This window comes from Mus caroli, unplaced genomic scaffold (genome assembly GCF_978045245.1).
Source record: "Mus caroli unplaced genomic scaffold, Mus_caroli_1 scaffold_10, whole genome shotgun sequence".
Taxonomy (NCBI): Eukaryota; Metazoa; Chordata; class Mammalia; order Rodentia; family Muridae; genus Mus; species Mus caroli.
The window spans coordinates 40,130,079-40,154,729 of NW_028227265.1; positions in this window are offsets into that span (position 1 = coordinate 40,130,079).

Below are 24,651 nucleotides of genomic sequence, written 5' to 3' on the forward strand. Positions count from 1 at the left end.
TCATATTCTTTGAGGACTTTGTGTAATCAGATACTTGAGGGGGGCGTATTATGGGATGGGATCTGACATCCCCACCCCGCCCCCGGCTTTTTATGGTTTTGCATTTCATAAGGATAAAAATAGGAAGAGTAAGTTTGTAGTTCACTTCATGTGAAGAGATCTGCACTTGATTTTAATGTGTCTGTCTTTCTGTCTGACTGTCTGTCTGTGGGGTAGCACAGCGGGGTAGACTATAGCTCTGATATTGAGTTACTGTTAATCAGAAGCTGTGCCGTGAACCCAAAGTCAAGCTTTATCTGATGCATCTCTAATTAACGTTGCACTAATCACACAAAAGTGTAAAAACAAGATCTCTTGTTCCATGAGCTTGTATTCTGGTGGGAAGACAGTTCTTAATAATCAGATTAAGACACTGTCTAAATTGGGTTCCATCAAAACATGGTCAGAGATGAAGATTCTTTTCAAATATGGATTATTGAAAACTCAATACTCAAGTCATATAGGGGGTTATAAGGAAGGGCAGGCCAACAGAAGCCAAGTTGGAGAAGTAGCTAACTAAATGGAACTAATTCTGGTCCCCATATCATCCCATCTCCATCAGAGCTCTGACTGTGGCTGGCCCCAATGAGCTGAGCCAGTTTGGGACCTTGCACCGTGACTGGACTCTTGTCTCACTGGTCATCCTGTCATCAGTTCTGAGCTGCCTTATAGGCAAGCACAGGGCATCTCATTCCTGCAGGGACCTCTGAGTTAGATGGCTCCCCTGGACCATGAGTGAGCCTTGGAGAATTTGCTGTCAAAAATCATAGCAGCTGGGGAATGGAAAAACCAGCCAAGAAAGAAGACAGCTTGGTCACAGCCCAGAACTTCCTCTGTACACATAAATACAGATTACAGCTTAAGACAGGGATGACAATGGGAGTAAAACAAAGGAGGATAATTAACAGCAAGCAACATGAAACAACTCTCTGAAGTCTGACCCTGAGTGACAGAAACCACCAAAGTAAAGACTCCGAGACAACTTTTGAAGGCAAATGACTGATGGATTGGGTTTTTTTTCTGTTTATTTTATTTTTAATTTTATTTTATGGTTATGAGTCTAGGGTATTTGAGAAGCGGAGAAAAACTGTCCCATGGGTGGGGTGGGTACAAGGTATGGTCAAAGAGACAAGCAAAATTCAAACTGTAAAGCATGGTGATCCACAAAAAGGTTTGGATTAATCCTAAAGTCCGAAGAAGACTATTAACCTAACAAGGGTGGTTCGGTTTAAACAGAAAACGCCACCCAGTACACACTGTTGGCACACTTGTTCTCCAGCTAGTGGTGCTGTTTTGAGAGTCAATGGGACCTTCAAGAGGAGGGGGACTAGCTGGATGTAACTTTCCCTGCTTTTGTCATGACTCTCCCTGCTTCCTGGTATAACATACCACACCTTCCCCACCAGGATGAACGAATCAAAATAAACCCTCTCTCCCGTGAGTTGCTCCTCTAGATGTCCTGTCCCAGCAAAGAGGAAAGAATGTAAGGAAAACTTAGTACAGAGTGTCAGATGTTGTAATCTAGAAATCCAATAAGCAAACAATCTCCACACCTCTTCTGGCATTAGACTGCATAGTCTAAGAACCAAGGGAAGACAGCTGTTGCCAAATAGAGATATTCACAATGGCAGTAGTACTTTCATAAATGTGAATACCACCTACAAGTCCCAAGAGTACTTGACACTAGGTAATATTTCTTTAATTTTTTTCTCACAGTAACTCTGAAATACCTTCTTTACCCAGGTTGACTGCAGTTCTGTTTGAATCTGGAGCCCTGGGGTCGTGTTTTTTTCCCTACACTACTTCAAGGCTACATTTTCCCCAAATTAGGACCTGAACAAACTGTACAGGGCTTTGTTAACCAGGTATGGTCGGTGTGCATATGATATAACCAGGTGTTTTAAAGCCATGGTTCAGATCCCAAATCTGTTGCAAACATCATCTGCATTTTAACCAGATCCCCAGGAATTTAATTGTTGAAAGTGGTTGATTAACTTTGTTGCTGAATATTGTTTCTACAAAAAAAGAAGAAAAGCAAAACAAAAAAAGCCCTGTATGATGATGTCCAGAGAATTTGCATATAGCCACTGTGTATGATGGCTTCCTGTTGTTTGCCGTTCCCCTTCCCCCTCCCCCTCCTCCTTCTCCTTCTTCTTCTTCCTCTTGGTCTTCTTAGTCTTCTTCTTGGTCTTCTTCTTTAATTAGTAACAAAAGGGTCTTAGTGCTGCTGTGGCTTATATAGACACCAAGCAAGTACTTGTGATAATAAGAGAGATCCTAAATACAAAGAAATTTGGGAGAAGGAAGAAGGGGGTGCTGCAGCTACAGTGAGGGGTTCACACACATTTCCCTGAACACTGGAATAGAATTAAAAAAAAAAAAAACAAAAATACAGTTTAATAAAAGCAACAAAGAGACTAGCAAAATTATCAAAAGGAATTTCTTCAAAATCCAGAAAGTCAATCACAACTTCCAGGAGCAACATTCAAAAAGAGATTATTTCTACAAGATGCTAAGAGGCATGGTCCCTACAGATGTGCTGTGCTCAAAAGAGCAGTGTTCAGTACAACTAAACAGGGTTCTTTGCTGTAGACTCTTCCAGGGCTTGTACCATGTTACATATCCACTGTCTAGAAAGTTTTTCATTGACCACAGATCATTTTTGTAATCATGTTGAAGAGATGTTTGTGATATTTTCTGCATTATAGTCCAAATACATACCCCCAAGGTGGACAACAAGCAACTCTGACAGGAGAGTTGCACGCACATACACACACGCACACACACACAGGATGTTAAAGAAGTTGAAACTATAAGACAAACTACAAGAGGTTGATCAATACCCATATAATCAATAAAGATCAGTTACCTGTGTGTAAGAGCTGCCAGGGTCATTGCCTGAAAATAAGAAGACACTCAAAGTAGCAGTAGATATGGAAAACATGCTCCACCTCCAAAATTGTTAGGGAAAAATAAGTCAGATCAAAATCCTAATAGATTTAAGCTCATGCAAAGGAACAGCAAATGGTGTTTCAGGAGTGAGCAGAGCTAAGATTCTCAGGACCCAAACATGGGGTCTGTATGTTTCCTAATGACTTCCTATGCTGCTAGAGGGACTTGGGAACTGTAATTCACATTTCTGTTATCAAAAGCTTATAGATTTTCCTCATCATACCTATTGTGCTAACTGTCTATACTCTCACTTGATTTCTATGACTCAGTTGGATTTAGAAGCCAGGTAGGGCAATACACACTTAGAATCTCAACCCTGGGAAGACAGGCTAGAGGATCAAGGCTACATGCCCTGACTCAAAACAACAACAAAACACCTACCTACAGCCATGAATTCTACTTGTACTCAGAGTCAACACCTGACTTCTGGCTGGCTGGACCATCCTCTCTAAGATACCAAGCACCAGTACCACAGCCTGGACACATGCACTTTATTCTAACTGGGCTCCAGCTTCCTCCCTTCAATGACTTAGCCAAGCTTGCCTAGGGGTAGAATACTTAATAGAATTTCTATGAGAAGCTCCAAAACAAGGGGATTTGGAGAGCTAATCCTTCTCTACTTCTAGCTTCTTGGGAGACCAAGGGCAGAAAGGATGCTAACAGCTAGAACATTCTTAACAAGGAAAAAGAAGAAAAAAAAAAAAACCTAAGGCAAATATGAGAAAGGTTTAGACTCAACCACAGTTTAAAAAGATAGCTCAGCTGGTAACTCAACTGATACGGAAAGTCTGCTGACCTGAGTTCTATCTGAGGGACCATGTAAAAGTAGAGGGAGAGAACTGATTCTCATAGTCGCCCTTGATCCCCATGCATGGACCATCACACACACACACAAAGTGTTTATGGATACAGAGCTGCATTCATTCTCCTGTTACCTCGTTATTCTGCACTCTGGTCTATCACATCTCTGTTGAATGATTCACTCTGGAGGAAGAAATCATTTTTAGTTCTCTAACAGAAAAAGACAAATGGCTGGAAGGCTGGAGGAACCCTTTCTGGGTGCTACTGCAAAGGCCTCAAAGAGATATGGGAGATCAGAGACTGATGGGACAGGACATTGATTCCAAGTAAAGCAAACAACGATGCCAAGGGCAGAGAGAAGGGAAGAAGCCACTGGGTACAGCAAGAGAGCTGGGTCGTTAGCAGCCAGCTTTAGAGAAGACCAGGGTGAGACATAGCATAGTAGGGTAGTGTCTAGATCTAGGTTTCTCTAGTCAGCCCAGCCTGAATTTGAATCTCCATTTGTCACTAACTAGTTACTTGGTCTTTCTGGACTGCATTCTTTCCTTTTCCTCATTCCCTCTGTTCAGAGCAGTAAGCAGAGCTTCTGTCAAAAGATTGACAAGAGGATTAAATGCAACAATACTGGTAAAATACTTAAACCAGTGGCTGGAATGTAGTAAGTGTATTATGAAGATCAGATATATTCAAGCATCACTCTGGGCCCCATGAGAAAACCGAGACTGGGAGCTGAGCAGGAAAAGTGGGTTTTACAGGTCCCATAAAGTTTGAGAAGAAAACAGAGGGAGAGTATGGCAGCCTGGAGGTTGTCTGCTAGCAAGCATCTTCTGTTATTTGCCTTGCAGAATGAGCAGAAAGGTGAGAGAAGGAGGGTGCCCCCAAGCCATCGAATGCCTTAAGAAGTTACCATGACCTAGATGGTTTAAACAACACCAGGTTATTTGTCCACACTCCCAGGGGATAACTATTTATATTCCAAATGTTCACGTAGGTTCCTTCTGAAGGCTTTGAGGGAAAGGCTGTTCCCTGCCTCTCTCCTGTCTTCTTCACGGAGTCAACAGCACTTGCTGTTGCTTGGTTTATCCAAGCATCACTTCAGTCTCTGTCCAGTCACCACATGGTCTCCTTTTCCATTCTGTCTTCTCTTATACAGGGAGCACTCTTAAAGAATAGGGCTTCCTGTGCCAGAGTGTGATTTCATCTTGACTAATTACATCTAAAATATCTGTCCATAAGTAAAGTCATTCTCACAGAATTATGGGAGTTGGGGTTGAATTTGTCTGTTTAGGAAGTATGCTCCAACCCACCAGAGATAACACTTTAAATGAGAAGCTGACATCATGCAGGAGGACTAGCAGATTGGCTGAGACTCCTGTGTCTTCTGCTCAGACAGTGCCTTAGTTATCAGAAAAAAACAGAGAGGAAGGGGGAAAGACCCTTCTCTCTGCTTCCTGCCCTCAATCTCCCACCAACATCTCCTGCTGGCCAAAGGGCTAGAATTCAATTGACATAGGAATCTAGGAAACTGTTTCAAAAGTCAGTTGCTCTTCTTCATCTGTCTAAAGCACACACCAAAGACAGACAGACAGACAGACAGACAGACAGACAGACAGACAGACAATTCATAGAAATTACTTCATGACATGGTTGCAAATCCCTCCTCAGCAGGAGTAAGGGTGGGGTCCGAGATGATTTGGAAGTAGTAGCCAAGAAATGTACAACAAAAGGGGACCAGACAGGCACATTTGCATGTGGAACTAGCAGAGAAGAGAGACATCAAGTCAGCTTTACCTTTTTTTTTTTAATTTATTTTATTAGGTATTTTCCTCAATTACATTTCCAATGCTATCCAAAAAGTCCCCAATACACTCCCCCCCCAGTCTCCTACCCACCCACTCCCACTTTTTGGCCCTGGCATCCCCCTGTACTGGGGCATATAAAGTTGGCAAGTCCAATGGGCCTCTCTTTCCAGTGATGGCCGACTAGGCCATCTTTTGATACAAATGCAGCTAGAGTCAAGAGCTCTGGGGTACTGGTTAGTTCATAATAATGTTCCACCTATGGGGTTGCAGTTCCCTTTAGCTCCTTGGGTACTTTCTCTAGCTCCTCCATTGGGGGCCCTGTGATCCGTCCAATAGCTGACTGTGAGCATCCACTTCTGTGTTTGCTAGGCCCCGGCATTGTCTCACAAGAGACAGCTATATCTGGGTCCTTTCAGCAAAATCTTGCTAGTGTATGCAATGGTGTCAGCGTTTGGAAGCTGATTATGGGATGGATCCCTGGATATGGCAGTCTTTAGATTGTCCATCCTTTCTTCACAGCTCCAAACTTTATCTCTGTAACTCTTTCCATGGGTGTTTTGTTCCCAATTCCAAGAAGGGGCACAGTGTCCACACTTTGGTCTTCATTCTTCTTGAGTTTCTTGCGTTTAATAAATTGTATCTTATATCTTGGGTCAGCTTTACCTTTAAGCTGAAGTAAGTGCTCTGAGGAAAAGTGGAGGGATTGGTGTAGCTATGAGATCAAAGTAGCTGAGGAGGGCGTTGGTTACTGTGCTGTTACTTTTCTTCCTCTTGTGATGAAATACTTTAGGAAGAAAGTTGGTTTTGGCTCAGTTTGAGGGTACTGTAAGACTCTGACAAGCCTTAGCAGAGATTGATCGATACAAAAGCAAGAGGAATGTATGGTCCCAGCACTTTGGGATCATCCCGCATCCAAAGGAGAGGTGGCAACCTCGGGTAACCCATTCGGCCAGTTTTTATACAGCTTTCAGCAGTGGAATAGAGCAACAGCCACTAGGCACAAAATGATTGGCAGAACAGTGTCCTTAGGGTAACAAGGGCTTTCCTTGTATGTGTGTTTGAGGGGGGCTGGGGGGGCAACGGTCCATCTACCCTGAAGAATGTGTCTATGTGCTCTGGGCTTCCCTTATCTACAGGTGGGTCAGTAACCCACCCCCCACCCTCCCAGTCTGAAGAATGTAATCAGCCTCTCCCTTCCAGAGGGGAGGGGTGCCAAAGTGCTTCATGACCTTTCTCTTCCAGGAGGAGAGGGGTCTGGTGGAATTTTCCAAAGTTCTAGAGCTGACCTCTTCAGTACAGTCTACCTTGGTGGGGATGGTATGAGGGCTGGGCTTTGAGGCAACTGGTCACATCAAATCTGTAGTCAGGAACAGAAAGAGATGAATGTTGGTGCTCAATTCTCTTTCCTTGCTCTCTTCAGTTCCAGTCCCTGGGTTATAGAATGCTGTCACCCACAATTAGGTTATGTCTTCCAACCTCAGTTTACCTAATCTTTATATCTTTTTCTATGTGTGCCCATAGACTTGTTTTCTCAGTGATCCTATAGCCTAGCAAGTTGGCAGACAATAGATTACTATTGATAATCATCATGGGGATAAATATTTCAGGTGGTCATTAAGCAAGTGTCTTAGACATGTGTTCTTTGTTTTGTTTTGTTTTGTTTTGTTTTGTTTGTTCGTTTTTTTCAAGACAGGGGTTCTCTGTGTAGCCCTAGCAGTCCTAGAACTCACTCGATAAGCCAGGCTGGCCTGGAACTCAGAAATTTGCCTGCCTCTGCCTCCCAAGTGCTGGGATTAAAGGTGTGCACCACCATGCCCAGCCAACATGTTCTTTTGACACATGGAGGACTCCTTTCTTTAAAGTATTATTGCCTATGAGTTATCTGAGGGGTTGCCATGTATCGTAATTTGCTGACACAAGAGACACACATTTCAACTTCCGCCAATCAGCGTTTTTGCCTGTGGACAGTGCTGAGCTATCTGTTGACAGTATCCTACAGCTCTCTGAACAGTCAGTTTATTTTTATTATTATTATTTACTCTAAGGTTAAGGCCCACAGCAATGAGGCCAGTACCAGAAGCTTCACCACACATTCAAGAATCCTTAGTGCTTATAGAAGGAACTAAGGATCACAGCTCCCAGCACACAGCACCCAGCACCCAGATCTCAATCCATTTGTGCTCCAAGCTACTAGCCAATACCAGCTTTCCCAGCCATGTGAGTGAACCATAAGGTAAGTGGTATGTTTGGTTCCCATCAAGCCACAGTATGATGTTCCATGAAACAGGGATCTCTCATAGCCTCTGACCTCTGCCCAAAAAGACAGTCATAAGTAAAATAAGATTTTTTACACTATCAAGTCTGAAGGCTGTTGAGTCCTGTGCAGTTCTGAATCTCCTTGGTTCTGTGTTCCAGCTTCTCAGCTCATTTTATAAACTATTTCTTGTCCTGTTGATCAGTTTATTCTCATCCATATTAACTAAGCTTGTTTTCTTTTACATGTAAGTCAATACCTTGATATTGAGCCCTTTCAACACTGGGAGGGAAACACCAGACACAGAGACCCTGAAAGACATTTGTTCTGTATAGCCTAGAACAGATGAAGGAATTAGAACAGTGAGCAGGTGTAGACTGAAGGGGCCGAGGGCTCAAGATGAGGCTGGTGAGGGAGGGAAATTACTAGTACTTGTCCCCTAAGCCTGTGACATACTGTCTCCTTCATGGGCAAACCAGTAAGTGACAGCTCTTGTCCTTGAGCTCCCTCAGTTCTTCATTTAAGGGAAGAAGATGAAATTGAGGCTTAGGAGTTGCTTTTGAATGCTGCTGTCATGCATAGCTCATACCTGTAATCGCAGCCTGTGGGAGAGTGAGGCTGGAGAATTATGAGTTCAAGGCTAGCTTGGGCTAAAGAGTAAGCGTCAAGCAAGCTTTAGCTACAGTGTACGAATTTGTCACAACAGAATGAAATAACACTGGTGAGAGCTCAATAAAACTCTCCCCCAAGTGATCTGATGTGAGGCCTAATGGATGATTCTCTTCTTAGTAGCAGCAAGAGGCAAACACACAGAAGGATAAGTACCCAGCTGGGAAAATCCCAATAGTAGTATAAGCCATAAGCTTCCATTTATAAGAAATGAGACTGTATTGGCTCGTTTTTATAAACTTGACACAAACTAGAGTCATCTGGGAAGAGGGAAGATCAACTGAAGAATTGCTCAAAACAGATTGGCTTATTAACATATCAGGGAAACCCTTTATTAATGTCTAATAGAGGTAGGAGTCCCCAGCACACTGTAGGCAGTGACATCTCTAAGAAGGTGGGCCTGGTGCTATATAAAAAAATTTCTGAGCAAACTAGTAAGGCAAGTTCTCTTGTGGTTCCTGTCAAGTTCCTAGATTGGCTTGGTGGACTTGTTGCCTAAAGACCAAACTCTTTAAGTTGGTTTTGGTCTGTTTTACCACAAAAACATAAAGCAAACTAGACTGATACCAATAACATAGAGTATTATTTAAGTGAACGTGACCATGGTGTTTGGGGTAGGGGGGAATAGTTTTGGAGCTTTGGGTTAGAAAAGGCCATGGAATGCTCAGAACGTAACGAGTTATTTATAGGATCTTGGAAGACAGGAAGGTTGAGAGAGGTGCCGGTGTTGGAAGCCTGGCTTGTGACACTCCAAAGAGAAGTTTGAGAGTCACCCAAAGGCTCTGTCAGGGTTTGTTGTGTGATGTTTTGAATTAAGGATTTATGGTTTCTGATCAGCCGGAGCTGAAAAATCAGCCATGATTAACAAGATACCAACACTACTAACCTGTGCTTAACTGGGAAAATTGATGTTGGTTATTGGGGCTAAAATATAAGCAGCATTTGGGGTAGAATTTTCTGGGGAGTGTTTCCTCAGAAATACTTCAAGGTAAACACATACAAGCTATGGTGTAGTGTGGGAGCGCAGCTGTACCACAAGTTAAATGCTGACCTTAATATAACAGAGTCTCCCAACTAATACTGGTTTTGAAGACATGAAAGGGTCACAGAAAGCAATGGAAGTCTTCCACTGTGAGAGGCCAGGAGAAGTAACTTCAGTGGTAATAGAGATCTCTCTGTCAAGATTCCAGTCCCATAGGGTGACCACAGTGACAAATGTGGAGAGAAAACTGACCTGAGCTTATGAGACATCTACTTGTTCTTCCAACGATGACAGAGCAGGAAACATGAGGTTTCCCAAGTCTTTTAGGGCCCAGAAGATGACAAATGAATTCCAGATGCCAGACATTGAACTATGGAATTTTATTTACATTGCTAAATGCTGAGTTTGCTCTGATTTGATTCTAAGTGGAGCTCAGTCCTTCCCTCTTAGAATAGAAAGTAGTTAACTTGGTGGTGGTTGTTGTTGTTGTTGTTGTTGTTTTTATTTCAAAAGCATCCATTGTTGAGATACTTTGAATTTTTAGAGACTTGGACTTGTGAAGTATTTGGATTTTTTAAAAAATGTTTTAAAGTTGTACCATGTTTTATGTTGTGATATTAACATGAGGTCTCATGGACAAACAAGAAAGGGAAGGTTATGGTTTAATGGATGTATTTGTGTGTTGACCTGCCAAAAAATTTTCACTTGTGCTGGTTACCTTTTGTCAACTTTATACAAACAAAAGCCACCCAGGAAGCATGAACCACAACTGAACAATTGTCCAGGTCAGACTGACTTGTAGGCCTGTCTGGGAAGCACTTTCTAATTTAAAATTTATTTGGTAGGGCCCAGTCCTCTGTGCGTGGCGCCATCCTCCCTAGGCAAGTCTTCCTGAGCTGTGTAAGAAAAGCAGTTGGTCAGGCAGTGAAGGCACAGGCCTTTCACCCAACAGAGGGTGGTGGATATTTGAGTTTGAGGCCAGCCTGATCTACAGATTGAGTTTCAGGACAACCAGAACTACAAAGAAACTCTGTCTCAAACAAACAAACAACAGCAAAACAGTATATAGAGCTGCTCCATGGTTCCTACTTCAACGTCCTGCTTTGCTTTCCCTTGGTGATAGGCTGTAGTCTATAAGCCAAATGAACACTTTCCTCCCCCATGTTGGTTTAGGTCAGAGTTATTTATCACACAAACAGAAAGATAACTAGGACAGAAACCAAATGGCAGTCCTAGATACAGACGAGAAAGAACACTTTGGATTCCTAGATGTACCGCCCTCAGAATCCAGAGGTACTAATTAATGCCATCTTCATCCTTAGGTTTCAAGAGGAGATCTGTAAGTTGGATAGCACCTAGTAGGCAATCTCTGGTCATAAATACTCATATCAGGAATAATGACAACAGCACCCAAGATGGCATATACAAAGACTTCCCAAAATAGAAGAAAAGAAGAAAGAAAAAAAAGAAGGGTAAACAGTAAAATGGGGAGAAGTGACAAGAGAAAGGACAGGAGGTGAAAAGCAAGAACAAGGGAAGTTAGGAGTTAATTGAGTCTTAAGACTCTGACAGTGGGCTTTGAGTCTCCATGAAAAAAAGTCACTCTACTGCCTGAAGTAACTTTAACACCTATGACCCTACAACTGTTGTAACCACATCATCAAACCTTATAAAGGATCAGAAGTTCCCACTCAGAGGTTAGAATGTGTCAATAAAATCTGTTCCCAACCTTTCCATCCCCTGTCCCTTTACTAAAACAGGCAGTCAGGTGTCCTAAGGAACCCTCCTTAGCCAACAGTTCACTGAACTCAAGGTCGCCAAGGGTGGAGACTCACAGGTATCCCTGTTTTGATGCTCTTCTGGGACAGCTGTCAGAGGAACTTAGAGAAGGATGGGCAGCTGCATCATCACCAACTTCCATTTCTGCCCAGCACCTGATTGATAAGAAGCCCTGACTTTCAGATCTCATCATCGGTGTGAAGCTCGTGGTTCATCATAGGTGTGGGGGAATCACAGGAGTTTTCTGAAGTCAGTGAGGTGTGATAGAGTTGCTAGGACCTGGGGTATGGAGATCTAGGCAAGGGAGGAAAGTAGATCCGAGGGACGTTCTTAAGAAGAAAGTGGGTCTATGCAGAGATACCATGTAATGCGGGCTGCTCAAGAAACCAAGTTCTTTGGTTTCCTGCCACCATTCTGTCCGCATGGGCTTATTGAAAATTCCTCCCCTCCTACACCCTCTGGCTCACCATACCCCCATCAGGGTGGGGTGGCCTTTCTGTGAAGAAAATAGAGGTTGCAATGTTTGGCATATTAATTCAGAGCATATGCTCAAAATATTGTTTGCTATGGCTTGTGGGCTTATGATATTTAATTTAAAGTAGATTTTTCCTAAATAAAAAGAGACTTTACACAGATGGCTGTTAAACACAAACCATTTTTGTTGCTCAAACATTGTTAAAATATAATGCTTTTAAAGCATATTCTAGTACCTTGGCCATTTTGGCAAGGACGGTGTAGTCTGTGGAGATGGAGGCTTGGTGCGGTGACAAGATGGTCCACGTGCCATCAGCTACAAGCCCCATCCTCAGAACCACTTTTATTTCCAACCATTTGCCTTTTGGTATAGACATGTTCCTTCCTGCAGTTGGACTTTGATCCAAGAAAACCTGGCCTGTGGAATCAGTCAGCTCTTATGACAGCAGCAAACACTTGATGATGTCACCCTGTCTGTTTCCATGGCAAATGCCTGGACTCTCCATGTCACTTCTAAGTGGGAATAGGAGTTCATGGAGCTGTCCTCTGGCTCTTGCCCTCTCTTTCTGTCTTAACAATGAAGTTTAATAAAAGACTTATAAAACAAACACACCTTTCAAACCATCTCACTAAGGACCATACCAGGAATAGTACAACATGATTTGTTGACTTTGTCTGATATATATAAAAATTTCAGAAGTGCAGGGCTACAGTTCAGTAGCAGAGTACATGGCTAGCATATTTAAGGGCCCAGATTCAACCCCCAGAATCCTTTGGGAAATATGTACACTCAGAAACAGACACATGGATACACACACACACACACAAGCACACACATACACACACACCACATATGCACATGCACACATACACAGTCACACACACACAATGGCTGCTGATCCCCTAAGTTGCTCATTGTAAAGAGCAAAATGAATAGCGGTCAATGAGAGGAATAGACAATTTTCATCCAAAGGCTGCTGTGCAGAGTGGGATCAATTCCACCATCTTCAGTCTTCGGTCCTTCCTCGCTGCCTGGCACAGGCAGTGTACAAAGCTGGACTGGAATCTCGAGTCAGCTCACACTTCTCTCATCAAATCTGTGGTGTTTGTTTCTTCAAAGCAGTGTCAGCTGCTAAAACTTTTGTTAGAAACGCTGATACTTGAGAAATGGTTTTGTATGAGTTCAGGACAGCCAAGAAAGCTGATAGCAGTTTCTAGATTGGCAGTAATCCTTTCTTAGGATGGCCAGGGAGAAACAACCCACTTCCTGATTGAGGTTCAAAGAAATGTCGAGGTCCCCAAACCATTGTTCCTCGCATACTGCCATCTGCAATTAGGAATGCATCAAGGTGGCATGGTTTGTTTTTCTAGTTCAGTGACCCTCAACAACACTGCTAATAAGTTGTGTTTTGAAAGCCAAGGAGGGTGATGGGAAAGAGTTACATTACCCTGAACCTGTACCTCCAGAAAACAATGCTCGTTCACAGGCCTGACTGCTTTGTGGCTTTCTACAGCTTTGTTTACTGGGGTCTACACAGAGCTTAGGTGAACACAGATAGATCCTCGAATCACATGACATAACCCTTTTGCCCCCCAAGAGAGGAAGTGCAAGTCTGTCAGTTAGGGACCATGGTCCAGGATGTGGGCAATGCTGGGGGCACCATGACTTAGCTGAGCTGAGTAAATGAACAGAGGCTTGCCAAGGCTTGAACGGGGGAGAGTATACACCTGGCAGGATTAAGGAAACTAGAAGGTTCTCTCCCTAGTGTGGGCAAGACCCCGACGGATGCATTTGCAACTCAATCCTGAGAAACTCTTAGGAGCTGTTGTTTACACCAAGCTGGGGTGGGCAAGAAAGCAAACATGGGTTTGGAAAATTCATATTTCAGTGGTTGTCTCTCAATAAGTAAAATGGAAACTAAGCCCTTTTTATGGGATTTTGAAGAAAAAGAGGACTGGCTGGGCACATGGCATACGCTTGTAGTCCTGGACTTCCCTGAAGATGTATAGTAATACTCCATCTCAAAGAGGTGATGGTGGAGGAGTATTGTAATTAAATGAATACTTTTTATTTATAAACACGGGGCATGCTCATTACACACAAATTAGAACATCTAGTCAATAGGAATTTCAAGATTAAAAGTGTTCCTAGGCTCAGTCTTGCAGTGTCATTAGATGCGGTCTGGAGCCTTTCAACAGTGCGTAAGGACCTTTGTTCAGCACAGCACATACTGTTCCATGCCTGCCTTTGTCATGTTTGCATCTTTACATCTTTAGAACCCATAAACTCACAGGTACATACGTCATTGCTATTGAATGCCCGCAGTTATGCATCAGGGATGGATAGAGGCTTATTCACTCCGCCCTTTGTTTATAAGCATACAGTGTTTGAGTATTGTTGCTGTTGCTGCTATTCGTAAAGAATCACTCCAAGGCGTTAGAAAATTCTCTGAGCCTAAGATGGAGAGGGAGAAGGAGTATAATCTCCAGGGGGAGAGGGACCTATTCACTGTCTAAACGGTAGATACTCATTGAGTTTCCTAATAGGTGTGACTGAAATAGTTAGTAAAATAGAGAATGTTAAAGGGAATTGTGTAAAAATACCAGGCTTTTAACCAAATTGTACAGGGCTGCCAATGACCTGCTAGATGTCTGCCACCTCTAATTTCTAAGCACACTATTCTAGGCGGCTCTGTTTTTGTAACACGTAAATGCATGTGGCATCTTCCTGGGTTATTTGGACCAAATACTATAATTCTTCAAGCTCAGAAGACTGTTTTAGGAATGACAAAAAAAAACCTAGGGTGTGTGGTAATATGGAACTGGGGGAGATGTCAAAATGATAGTGGTGAAGGGAACAATTCTAGGACGGCCCAGGTCCTAGGTTGTCCTTAGTGAACCTGAAAGATATGATTTGATAAAAATAATCTTAAACTCTGCTGTCAATGAGGGTGTTCATCACAAGCATAGGCAATAGTTAAAAAACGCAGTAGACAGGATCACCAATGGAGGTAGGTGCTCTCCACACCCAGATCCATGCTCTGCCACGAGGGCCCCTTCCAAGTCTAGACAAAGCCTCAGATCGCCATCCATCTAGCTCTACAGGCAGCCTGAACCAGTCTATTGCCACCAGCGCTTAAGATGACCATATAGTCGTGAATACTAGCCTGGTGACTTCCTTATCCACCAGTAAGGGTGCAGTTGGTGTAGGGGAAGGAAAGTGAGAAACGGATGTATGGGTTGATCAAGAGAGTTAGCAGCAAGTATTCTGCTGAAAACAGTGGGAATTCATCCTGGTGAGTATAATGCTACCGCAGCCTGTCTCTCGTGTGCAATACAGATGTATAATCTATGGGGTCAGAATCACACTTTCCTGGGCCTTACAGCAATAGCTGGATCAAGGTGTATTGAATGTCCTTATTTATGCACAGATCCTTCCACAAGTGAACACTCAGGAAGGGCCTTTTTCCTACTTTGATTTCCCCTGCAAAGCATAGTTTGCGATGTGTGCAACAAAATTATTCTAGATTATGAGCTTGGCAAAACTTGCTGAGGGACTAGGGGGAAAAATGGCACATGGGGGAAAAAAGTTGAAAGATAATCCTCAAATCAGAATTACTGTTGTCAGCCTCTGAGCAGCTTCTAGAGTGTTCCACAAATGTATTTGCTTACAGTAGTGCAGAGAAAAGGGTTTATCCAACCTTCCTTTTCCTGTTGGCCAAAAATCACCCCAAGGAATGGTAAATCCCTTTCCAGTGTGTGAGCATCAAGTAGAACGGGTTCCTGGAGGCAGGACTGAAGCAGAAAACAACACACACAATGAGGCCTGAGCTGGGACATTGAGCAGAGCAAAGCCAGACTACACACATATATAGAGCACATTGGTCTGGGGTTTCTAGGGTGACATATCACCCAAGAGAAGATGTGGTTATAGCAAAGAGGTTTCTGAGGTATTATCTGTTGACCAGCCCAGCATTGGCAGCTAAAGAGAGAATCATGCCTTAGACTGTCTTCTCTGAAGTCACTGTCTTTGCCACTGCCTGGTCCATCATGGTGCACCTGGGCATAGTACCTTTCCTGGGCACAGTGTGCCATCCAGGGTAGAATTTCCAAAACTCTCTCTGCATATTAGAATGTGTTCTAAGCTTTCAAACGTAGGGCCCGGTTTTCCTTTTTTATCCTTCTCAAACTTGCAAACTCCCTATATCAGTACTATTTTAATAGCAATAATGCAAAAGATCACAAAACAGAACTCAGATCTGTGTTATTGGGCTAAAACTAATGTTTTCCTTTGTACCATCACTTAGATAGAGATACAAAAATAAGTATGCTATCTTTATATTATTACATGCCTAGCTAACTATTATATGCTATTATATGCTTAACTTTTTATCTTATGACAAATTCTACATGATTTTTAAAGATTTCATATTATTATATAATACTACATTTCAAGGAAAGAATCACCTTATTATGGACCTATGACTAATTACTTGTAATTCTTCATTTTAGAGTAGGGTTCTGTATGTCACCCAGGCTGATAACCATGGTTTAAGCAATCTTTCTGCCTCACCGTCCCAAATAGTGGGAATTACAGGAGCATGTTGCAGTGTAATTCTTTATGAATCATTCATTAGGAAGTACTTTATAATTTTTTAAACTATGTATAGGGGTGTGTCTGTCTGTCTCTGTGTGTGTCTGCATGTATGTATGTGTGTTTGTATGTATGTATGTGTATATTTATGTAGGTGTGTGCATGAATGTATAGATGTTTGTGGAGTGCCCCACTCTTGGTGCTAGGACCTGAACTCAGATCCTCATGAGAAGCAGAAGGTATTCCTAATCAATAAACCATCAAATACTAATTGTTGAGTACATGGCACATTTTATTTTGAGGTCTGTGGACAGAAAGAGGATGAGACTTTACCTTCATGGAAATTACTTTTTATCTAGGGACACAGCCAAACAACTCTAGAAGAAACATACACTGTCATGTAGGGGGCCTATGTACCATGAGGGAACTGAAGCCAGGGAGGGAGAAGTTGACAGGAATAAGGCACACATCGGATAAGAATCGTTATGGCGACAGCCTCTTTGCACGAATGATACCTGAATGACAGGGCACAAGAGATCAGCAAGGGTCTGAGCCCTGGGGCTGGTGTACTGGATATGTTTTGGAACCAGGAAGTCCAGTGGTAAGAATGGAGCTAAGTGAACGGGGCAATGTAGAAAAAGTATGCCTAAGGCCAGATACAGAGGAAGGTAAAAGACATGGAAGTCATTAGATAGTGAAAATGAGTAAGGCTTACTGTCAGCAGATTTAACTTAATAATACACAACAAGAAAACCCACTCTGGCTGAGTGGGGGTGGGGCAATAGGAAGAGCTCTCTCAGTAGGGCAGAAGTCAGGAGCAGAAAAGCTGGGAAGCCCAGCAGGCAGATCAGAGGCTTGTACTTCCAGGGCATTGATTTGAAGATGTTTTCTTTTAGTTTACCCTGATGAATATACTAGACAATTTGGGAGCTTCTGCCCACGATTTTAAGTTAACATCTACAATTTCTTAGACTACATACTTTGGGGGAAAAATGTAATTTCAGCTTATTATAAATATTGACATTTTAAATGAAACTCTTCGAGATCATCAATTGAATCTAAATAGTAACTTATTAAAAACCATTAAGTTCCTGTATTCATTTAAAAATACATTAATGAGCTCTTCCATGACAGTCATTTTTTTAATCTTTCACTTGCTATTATGTTTTCTGCACAGATTTTTATACTAATGTAACATGTTTTAACATTTCAAGATCTTTTCATGATTATTCTGGCATAAATTTCTGTTTCAAAAATACATGTAATATTTCAAACTAAAAGAAAAAATCCTTTGACTATAAAACCTTGATTATGGATTCCTTCTGGCTAGATTATAATCATAATTACAAACACAATTGACCAAAAGAGCATAAACAGGTTAGAAATGCTATTGAATAATGATTAGTCATAAACACGGTTTTATTAGAAATACATGTCTTTGGGAGATGGATGAGACATAGGGCTCTGTTCCATCTGTGAATTTTATTTACTGCTAGAGCGAGACAGGATTCGACACCAACTGGATTGCTGTTTCCTTGTTTATTGATGTAAATGCTGAGGAAACTTATTCACAGAAACCACATAAGCAGAAGGGAAGTGGTTCTGTTGCAGCAAAGCTCTGTTAGTGCTCTGAACTCCTTCTGAATTATAAGCCCCAAGACGACAAGCTCCTCTTGTTGCCCAGTAAGCCCCAAAGATGAACTTGTTCATCTCATTCTGCTTTCAAGTTGCTTAAGCACAATGCATTGAGAAAGGCCCAGCTCCCCCAGTCTTAGCTGCCTTCTTTTCCAGTCCTTGACTAAGGAGTCCCAGGGGTGTCTACCACAACGCATGGTCCAAATGCCGGCTCAAGAATGGATACTGGCTGGGCTTTTCTGAGTGGCAGGTAAGGGCAAGAACCACCAAACATCAACGTTAGATGAGCCTGTGGGTCACGGTAGCTCCACTGGATGAGCAGGCTAATACCTTTTCAGAGGATGTCTGGCTCTAGGTCTCAGAGCATATGTAAAAAATAAATAAATAAATAAATAAAAGCCTTCTGCTAGAAAATCTTCCTGGGTTTTCTCTCACACACTTGTACCATCTACACGCAGCTGCTCCATCTTTCTCTATAGCATGGCACAACGTATGTCCTTCACTAGGCCAAGCCAAGGCCAGTACACGGTCTTGGAATCTAAAAACTGCAGGCTAATTCAGATTTTTTTCCCTTATAAATTGCCCAGTCTCAAGTATTCTGTTATAGCCACAGAAAGGAGACTAGGCTGGTGACCCTGTAAGGCAGCTATGTCTGAAGAGGAAAGGATTTAGAAAAAACTCCCATGTGATTCCACTGACCCAAAAGTCTTCTAGTTTTAAGTCCACTGGTCTAAGATTTTATCAACAGAAGTGGAGAGAATGAAGCTAGTCTAGATAGTAGAGGCAGGGGTGTAAGGCAAGGAAATGGAACAGATATTGGGGTGAATGAGACAGAGGGAGCATAAGATAGGTCGGGTGTGCTAGAATGAGAGGTGGTGGTCGGGTGGCAATGACACATGAGCAAACTTAACCTCCATGACATAGGAAATGAATGCCTACACTTGCTGGGGTTTGGGCTGACCTTCTAGCCTATCCTGTGATATCACCATCTCAATGCACAAGGTAACCTCAAAAACAGAAAGGAAAGAGTGAAGCTTCAAATAGTCTTGTCCTCAAAAGGACACTCTGCATACAAGTCCCTGACCAGCACTGGTGGCCGAACTCCAAACAAACTGCATAAAAGGTCAGTTAAAGATTACCACAGCAACACCGTGAGCACTGTCCATATCGGCCATGCTCAGGGATCAAATATAGAATTAAGTGGAAAAAAAGTTCTTAATTGGGAAGAGAGAATTGTATAAGTTTACTGCAAGCCAGTATTTTGGTGATAAAAATCATTCAAAAGAAAAAAATTAAGCAGGACCAGTGAAGAAAGATGAAAATTTAAAAAAGGAGTATTTTAGGTAGGATTTGTATTGCTGTGAAGAGACACGAGGACCACTGCAACTTCTATAAAGGAAAGTATTTAACTGGGGCTTGCTTAGAGTTCAAAGGTTCAGTCCATTCCATCACGGCAGGAAGCATGGCGGCATGCAGGCAGACATGGTGTTGGAGAGGTAGGTGGGAGTTCTACATCCAGATCAGCAGACAGCAGGAAAATAATGAGACACTGGGCCTGGCTTGAGCATCCAAGACCACAAAGCCCACCCCCAGTGACCACTTCATGCTCCAACAAGACCACACCTTCTAATAGTACCACTCCCTATGGGACTATGGAGGCCATGTTCATTCAAATCACCACAGAGGCCAAAGAGAAGAAATCCAACATTGAAATGCTCCATCACTTGGCAGCCATCCACACCTTCAAGTTCAGAGGGACAGTAGAGAAAATGGTGGAGTACACTTTATGTGGGCCACTTCCCAATGCGATGAGCAACAGGGCAGCCACACAGTGTGCCTGCACACTCACACTCACTGAAATTGCCCACATGGATGAAAGGGAGATCGAGGAGACCACGTATATATTCCAAAAAGCCATCTTCCAACCAATTGAATAATCATTTCTGCTTTCTTTGTCTTTTTTAAAAAGGGAAATAACAGAGATTGTGTTATTTCAGAACTGGCAAAAGATTCTTGAACAAAAAAAAATATGGGAAAATTTTTGAAAGAAAAGATGGACACCTCTGAAAATTTATCGAGAATTTTTCTCAGTAAATAATAGAAATACAATTAAAAGGCAAGGTATGAATTAAAGGAGTTACTTAAGTACATGCCTGAAGGGTAATGACTTTAATTGAAAGAACCATTACAGAGCTAGGGTGCCATTAGCATGTCTGATTTTAATAGCAAGAGGTAAGGCGTGCGAGAAATGCATACAAGTCAGAAAGAAATGGCATGCTAGGGAGGGGAATATTTTGGTCCACCAAATTATGGGACATATTAGGACTTTAAGAGTCAAGGTTGACAAGCTTTTAATGAGATCAGCCATGTGACTGGTTCCTTCCTTAAAGAACTTTGAGCTGGACCAATAAGATGAGAGGGTCAAAGCATCTGCCCTCAAGCAATGGGACCTGAGTTCATTTCCCAGACCCCACATGGTAGAAGCAGATGACCAACTCTGTAAATCTTCCTCTGATCTCTACACGTGGACTGGGGCATATATGCCCACACATACTACACATAAACATACACACACCAATACACACACACACACACACACACACACACACACGCACATGCACGCACACGCACACACACATACATACATACATAAATACATAAATACATAAATTTTTCTTTAGATTCTTTTCTAGTACAACCTCATTTAGTCATACTTTTCCTACCTCCCCTAACTCCTCTCAGATCTTCCCTATCTCTCCACGCACTCAACTTTATGTTTTGTCTTTTCCAAACCCCCCACAAAACAAACAAAACCAATAAGAAGAAAAATAGCCAAAATAGAGCAGACGTAACAGAAGGCCCACAAAAACAAAAACAAACAAACAAAACCATGAAATTTGCTTTGCATTAAACAACCGCTCACCTATGAGCACGGGCATGATGTGTGGTTGCTATACCGTGTCACTCCATTGACGAAAAGGGATTCTCCCTTTGCCAGTGAGTAGCAGCTGCAAATAGCTTTTTGGTTAAGAGTTAAGGTTAAGGTTAAGGTAAAAGGTTAAGGTTAAGGTTAAGGTAAAGGTAACAGGTTAAGGTTAAGGTTAAGGTTAAGGTTAAGGTTAAGGTTAAGGTTAAGGTTAAGGTTAAGGTTAAGGTTAAGGTTAAGGGAGCCTGTGTCTACTTCCCTCTCCTAGCTGGGACCCCTTCAGTCTTGAACCTATACATGTCTGGTGTGTGCTGACATAGTCTCTGTGTTCCTATGTGTGTCAGCCCTGGTGTGTCTGAAAACACTGTTTCCTTGGAGTCTTCTTGCACCTCTGGCTTTTAGAATCACTCTGCATCCTCTTCCACATAGATCCCTGAGCCTTTAGGGGAACTCTGATGATGAAGGTATCCTTTTGTACTGAGAACTCCAAAATCTCTCTCTCTCTCTCTCTCTCTCTCTCTCTCTCTCTCTCTCTCTCTCTCTCTCTGTGTGTGTGTGTGTGTGTGTGTGTGTGTTCCAGTTTGTTGGTCTCTTTGTTAATTTCCATCTACTACAAGAACCTTCATTGGCATTGGCAATCTGCCTTCAGGTTCATATTGCTGTGTAGAGACACCATGAACACAGCAACCCTTATAAAGGAAAGCATTTAATTGGGGATGGCTTACAGTTCAGAGGTTCAGTCCATTGTCATTGTGGAGGAAAGCATGTTAGCATGAAGGAAAACATGGTGTTGGAGGAGCTGTGAGTTCTGTATCTGGATCCTCAGACAGCAGGAAGGGAGAGAGAAACACAGGGTCTGGCTTGAGTTTCTGAAACCTCCTCAAAGCCCACTCTAATGACATGCTTCCTCTAACAAGGCCACACCTCCTCATAGTGCCACTCCCTTTGGGATTATGGGGGCCATTTTCATTCAAATCACTGTGGATTTTTATTTATTTTATTCCTTTAGAAAATAATACTATTAGGTTTTCCCTTAGGCCAATGACCTATCCAGTCTCAGTCTTGGCCATTTTAGCAGTGTCAGGTACAGGTTCCATCTCACAGAGTGAGTGTTAAATGGAAGCAGAAAGGGATTGTTCACTCCTATAACCTTTGTGGCTCTATTGCACCAGTATGCCTTGTAGATAGGTCACTGTTGCAGGCCACAGGGTCTGTAGCTGGGTGATACTGGTGATTACCTTTCCCCTCTGGTAGTGTGCAGGATACACTCAGGTAAATAAATCTGTTTTAAAAAGAACAAAATTTGCAACATGCTATCAGTAGTGGAATGTTCAATGCTCATATGAGTGAACTACAAGAATTACTAAAAACAATGACCCTGAACTTGATGTAGGGATTGGGTCCCAATAAAGCCACTACAGGATGAAAATACCCACAGACAAAAAGCATGTCACACACCTAACGAACTGTAGTATTAATCTTCACTGGTGAGATGAATGGATCTAGAATTACCATAGAATCACCATAGAATTACCATCGCTGGGTGTGTCTATGATTCTATTTCCAGGAAGGTCTGACTCAGGAGGACATAGGCTGAATGAATGTGGGCAGCATTACCCAAATGACTGGGGTCCTGGACTGAATCCAAAGGAGAGATCCAGTGTACCCATGTCTGCTTTCTGCCTGCAACTGAAAAGTCACCAGCTGCCTTATTTCTGCCACCCAACCTTCTCAGACAGACACCAGCTCAGTAGCTCCTCAAACTGCAAGGGAACTCTTCTGCCTTTAGGTTAATTGTTTTAGGTTCCGGGGTCACAACAATGAAAAAAAGTCACATAGACTAAACATCATAGCTAGTAACACAGCACACTGTAGGGAAAGAGTTGATGTCATTCAAAACAGCAGAATCAGTGGCATCTGCTTAGAGTGTGCATGAACCATATCATAGACACAGGGAAAATCCAAACAAAACAGCCAAAGCATAGTTCCATTGATGGCCCCATTGTAAGGACAAAATATCACAGGTCAAACTGACATAGATCAAGTACCATATTTACGAATAACTAAATGACCTATATAAGAGTCATCATTTTGCTATATGTGTAATAATAGGCTTTGTGTTGGCTAGTTTAATGTCAACTTGATACAAGGTAGCCATTTTGGAAAAAAGAACCTCAGTTAAGATCATGAGATTGGCCTGTGGACAAGCCTGTGCTGCCACTTCTTACCTGGTGACTGGTGTGAGTTCAGTTCACTGTCAAGGGTGCCACCCCTAAGCTGGCAGTCCTCGCTGCTCTAAGAAAGCAGGCGGCGCAAATCATGAGGAACAAGCTAATGAGCAGCACTCCTCCATGGCTTCTGCTGTAGTTTTTCCTTCAGGTTCCTGGCTTCACTTCCTGCCTTGACTTTCTTTGATGATGTTCTAGGGAGATGGAAATACAAGTAACATAAACCCTTTCCTTCCCAACTTGCTTCTGGTCATGATGATTTCTCTCAACAACAGAGACCTAAGAAAGAGCTACATTTGAAAAGTGGCAAAAGTTTGGAACGTTGCATTTTTAATTTCTTTTTTTTACATTTATTTGTGTGTCATATGCACAAGAGTATACATTTGTAGGGTATACACACTGATGCATTTATGTAGAGATTAGATGACAACCCAACCAGACATGCAACTTGGGTTGTGAGCTCTTCTCCCTGCTGAGACATTTCAACATCCCTGAATTTAAATTCTCTCTAAAATCACAAAAAGTTCCTACCCTTCTACCGAGGTGTGCCAGTGCTGTGGATGATTCCAAAGATGCATCAAACCATAGTTTAAAATCTGTGAAACTACCTTTACAGTATATCTTACAGAACAAGTACTTTTAAAAGCAGGTAGATCCTGCAAAATTGAAGAGAAGATGCTCAAAATTCAGAAGTTTATAAAAATCATATTCCATGTATCAATTAAGTATTTTTTCTAGAATTATTTTAATAAACAAAGAATTATCACTGTAAGCTTTTCAACTGAGTCCAAACCAGAAGCTTTACAGAATAATCTGGTTTAATTTAAAGTGTGTTCACATAGATGTATATATGTACTGAAATTTTGATTAAAATATTAAAACAGGAACTGGGGAATCAACATAGTTAATAAAGGGCTTGAGGACCTAAATTTAATCTGTAATAGTCATGTAAAAGACTGGGCATGGTATCATGCGCTTGTAACCCCATCCTGGAGAGGTAGATAACATCCTGTCTCCATAAACGAAGTGGATGGTTCGGGAGGCATGACACCTCAGGTTGAACCTCTGGCCTCCACAGGTGCATGCACATGCACACACACACACACATACACACACACACTGATACATAAACACACAATTCACACACATTCACACACACTGATACATAAACACACAATTTATACACACACACAACTCATGCACACACAATACATACATTCACACACACACTGATACATACACACACAACTTTCACACACAAATACCTACACACACAAGTCACACACTCATACCTCATACATACACAACTCTCTCTCTCCCTCTCTCTCTCTCTCTCTCTCTCTCTCTCTCTCTCACACACACACACACACACACACACACACACACACACACACCCTTAGAATAGAAGGTAGTTTCTATTCCTTTCCTGTGCTCAGCATTGCCCAACCCTTCCTTTACTGTCCTAACAAGTTCTAGCTGTTATCACAGGAGCACTCACTCTGGAGCCTGGTCCTCA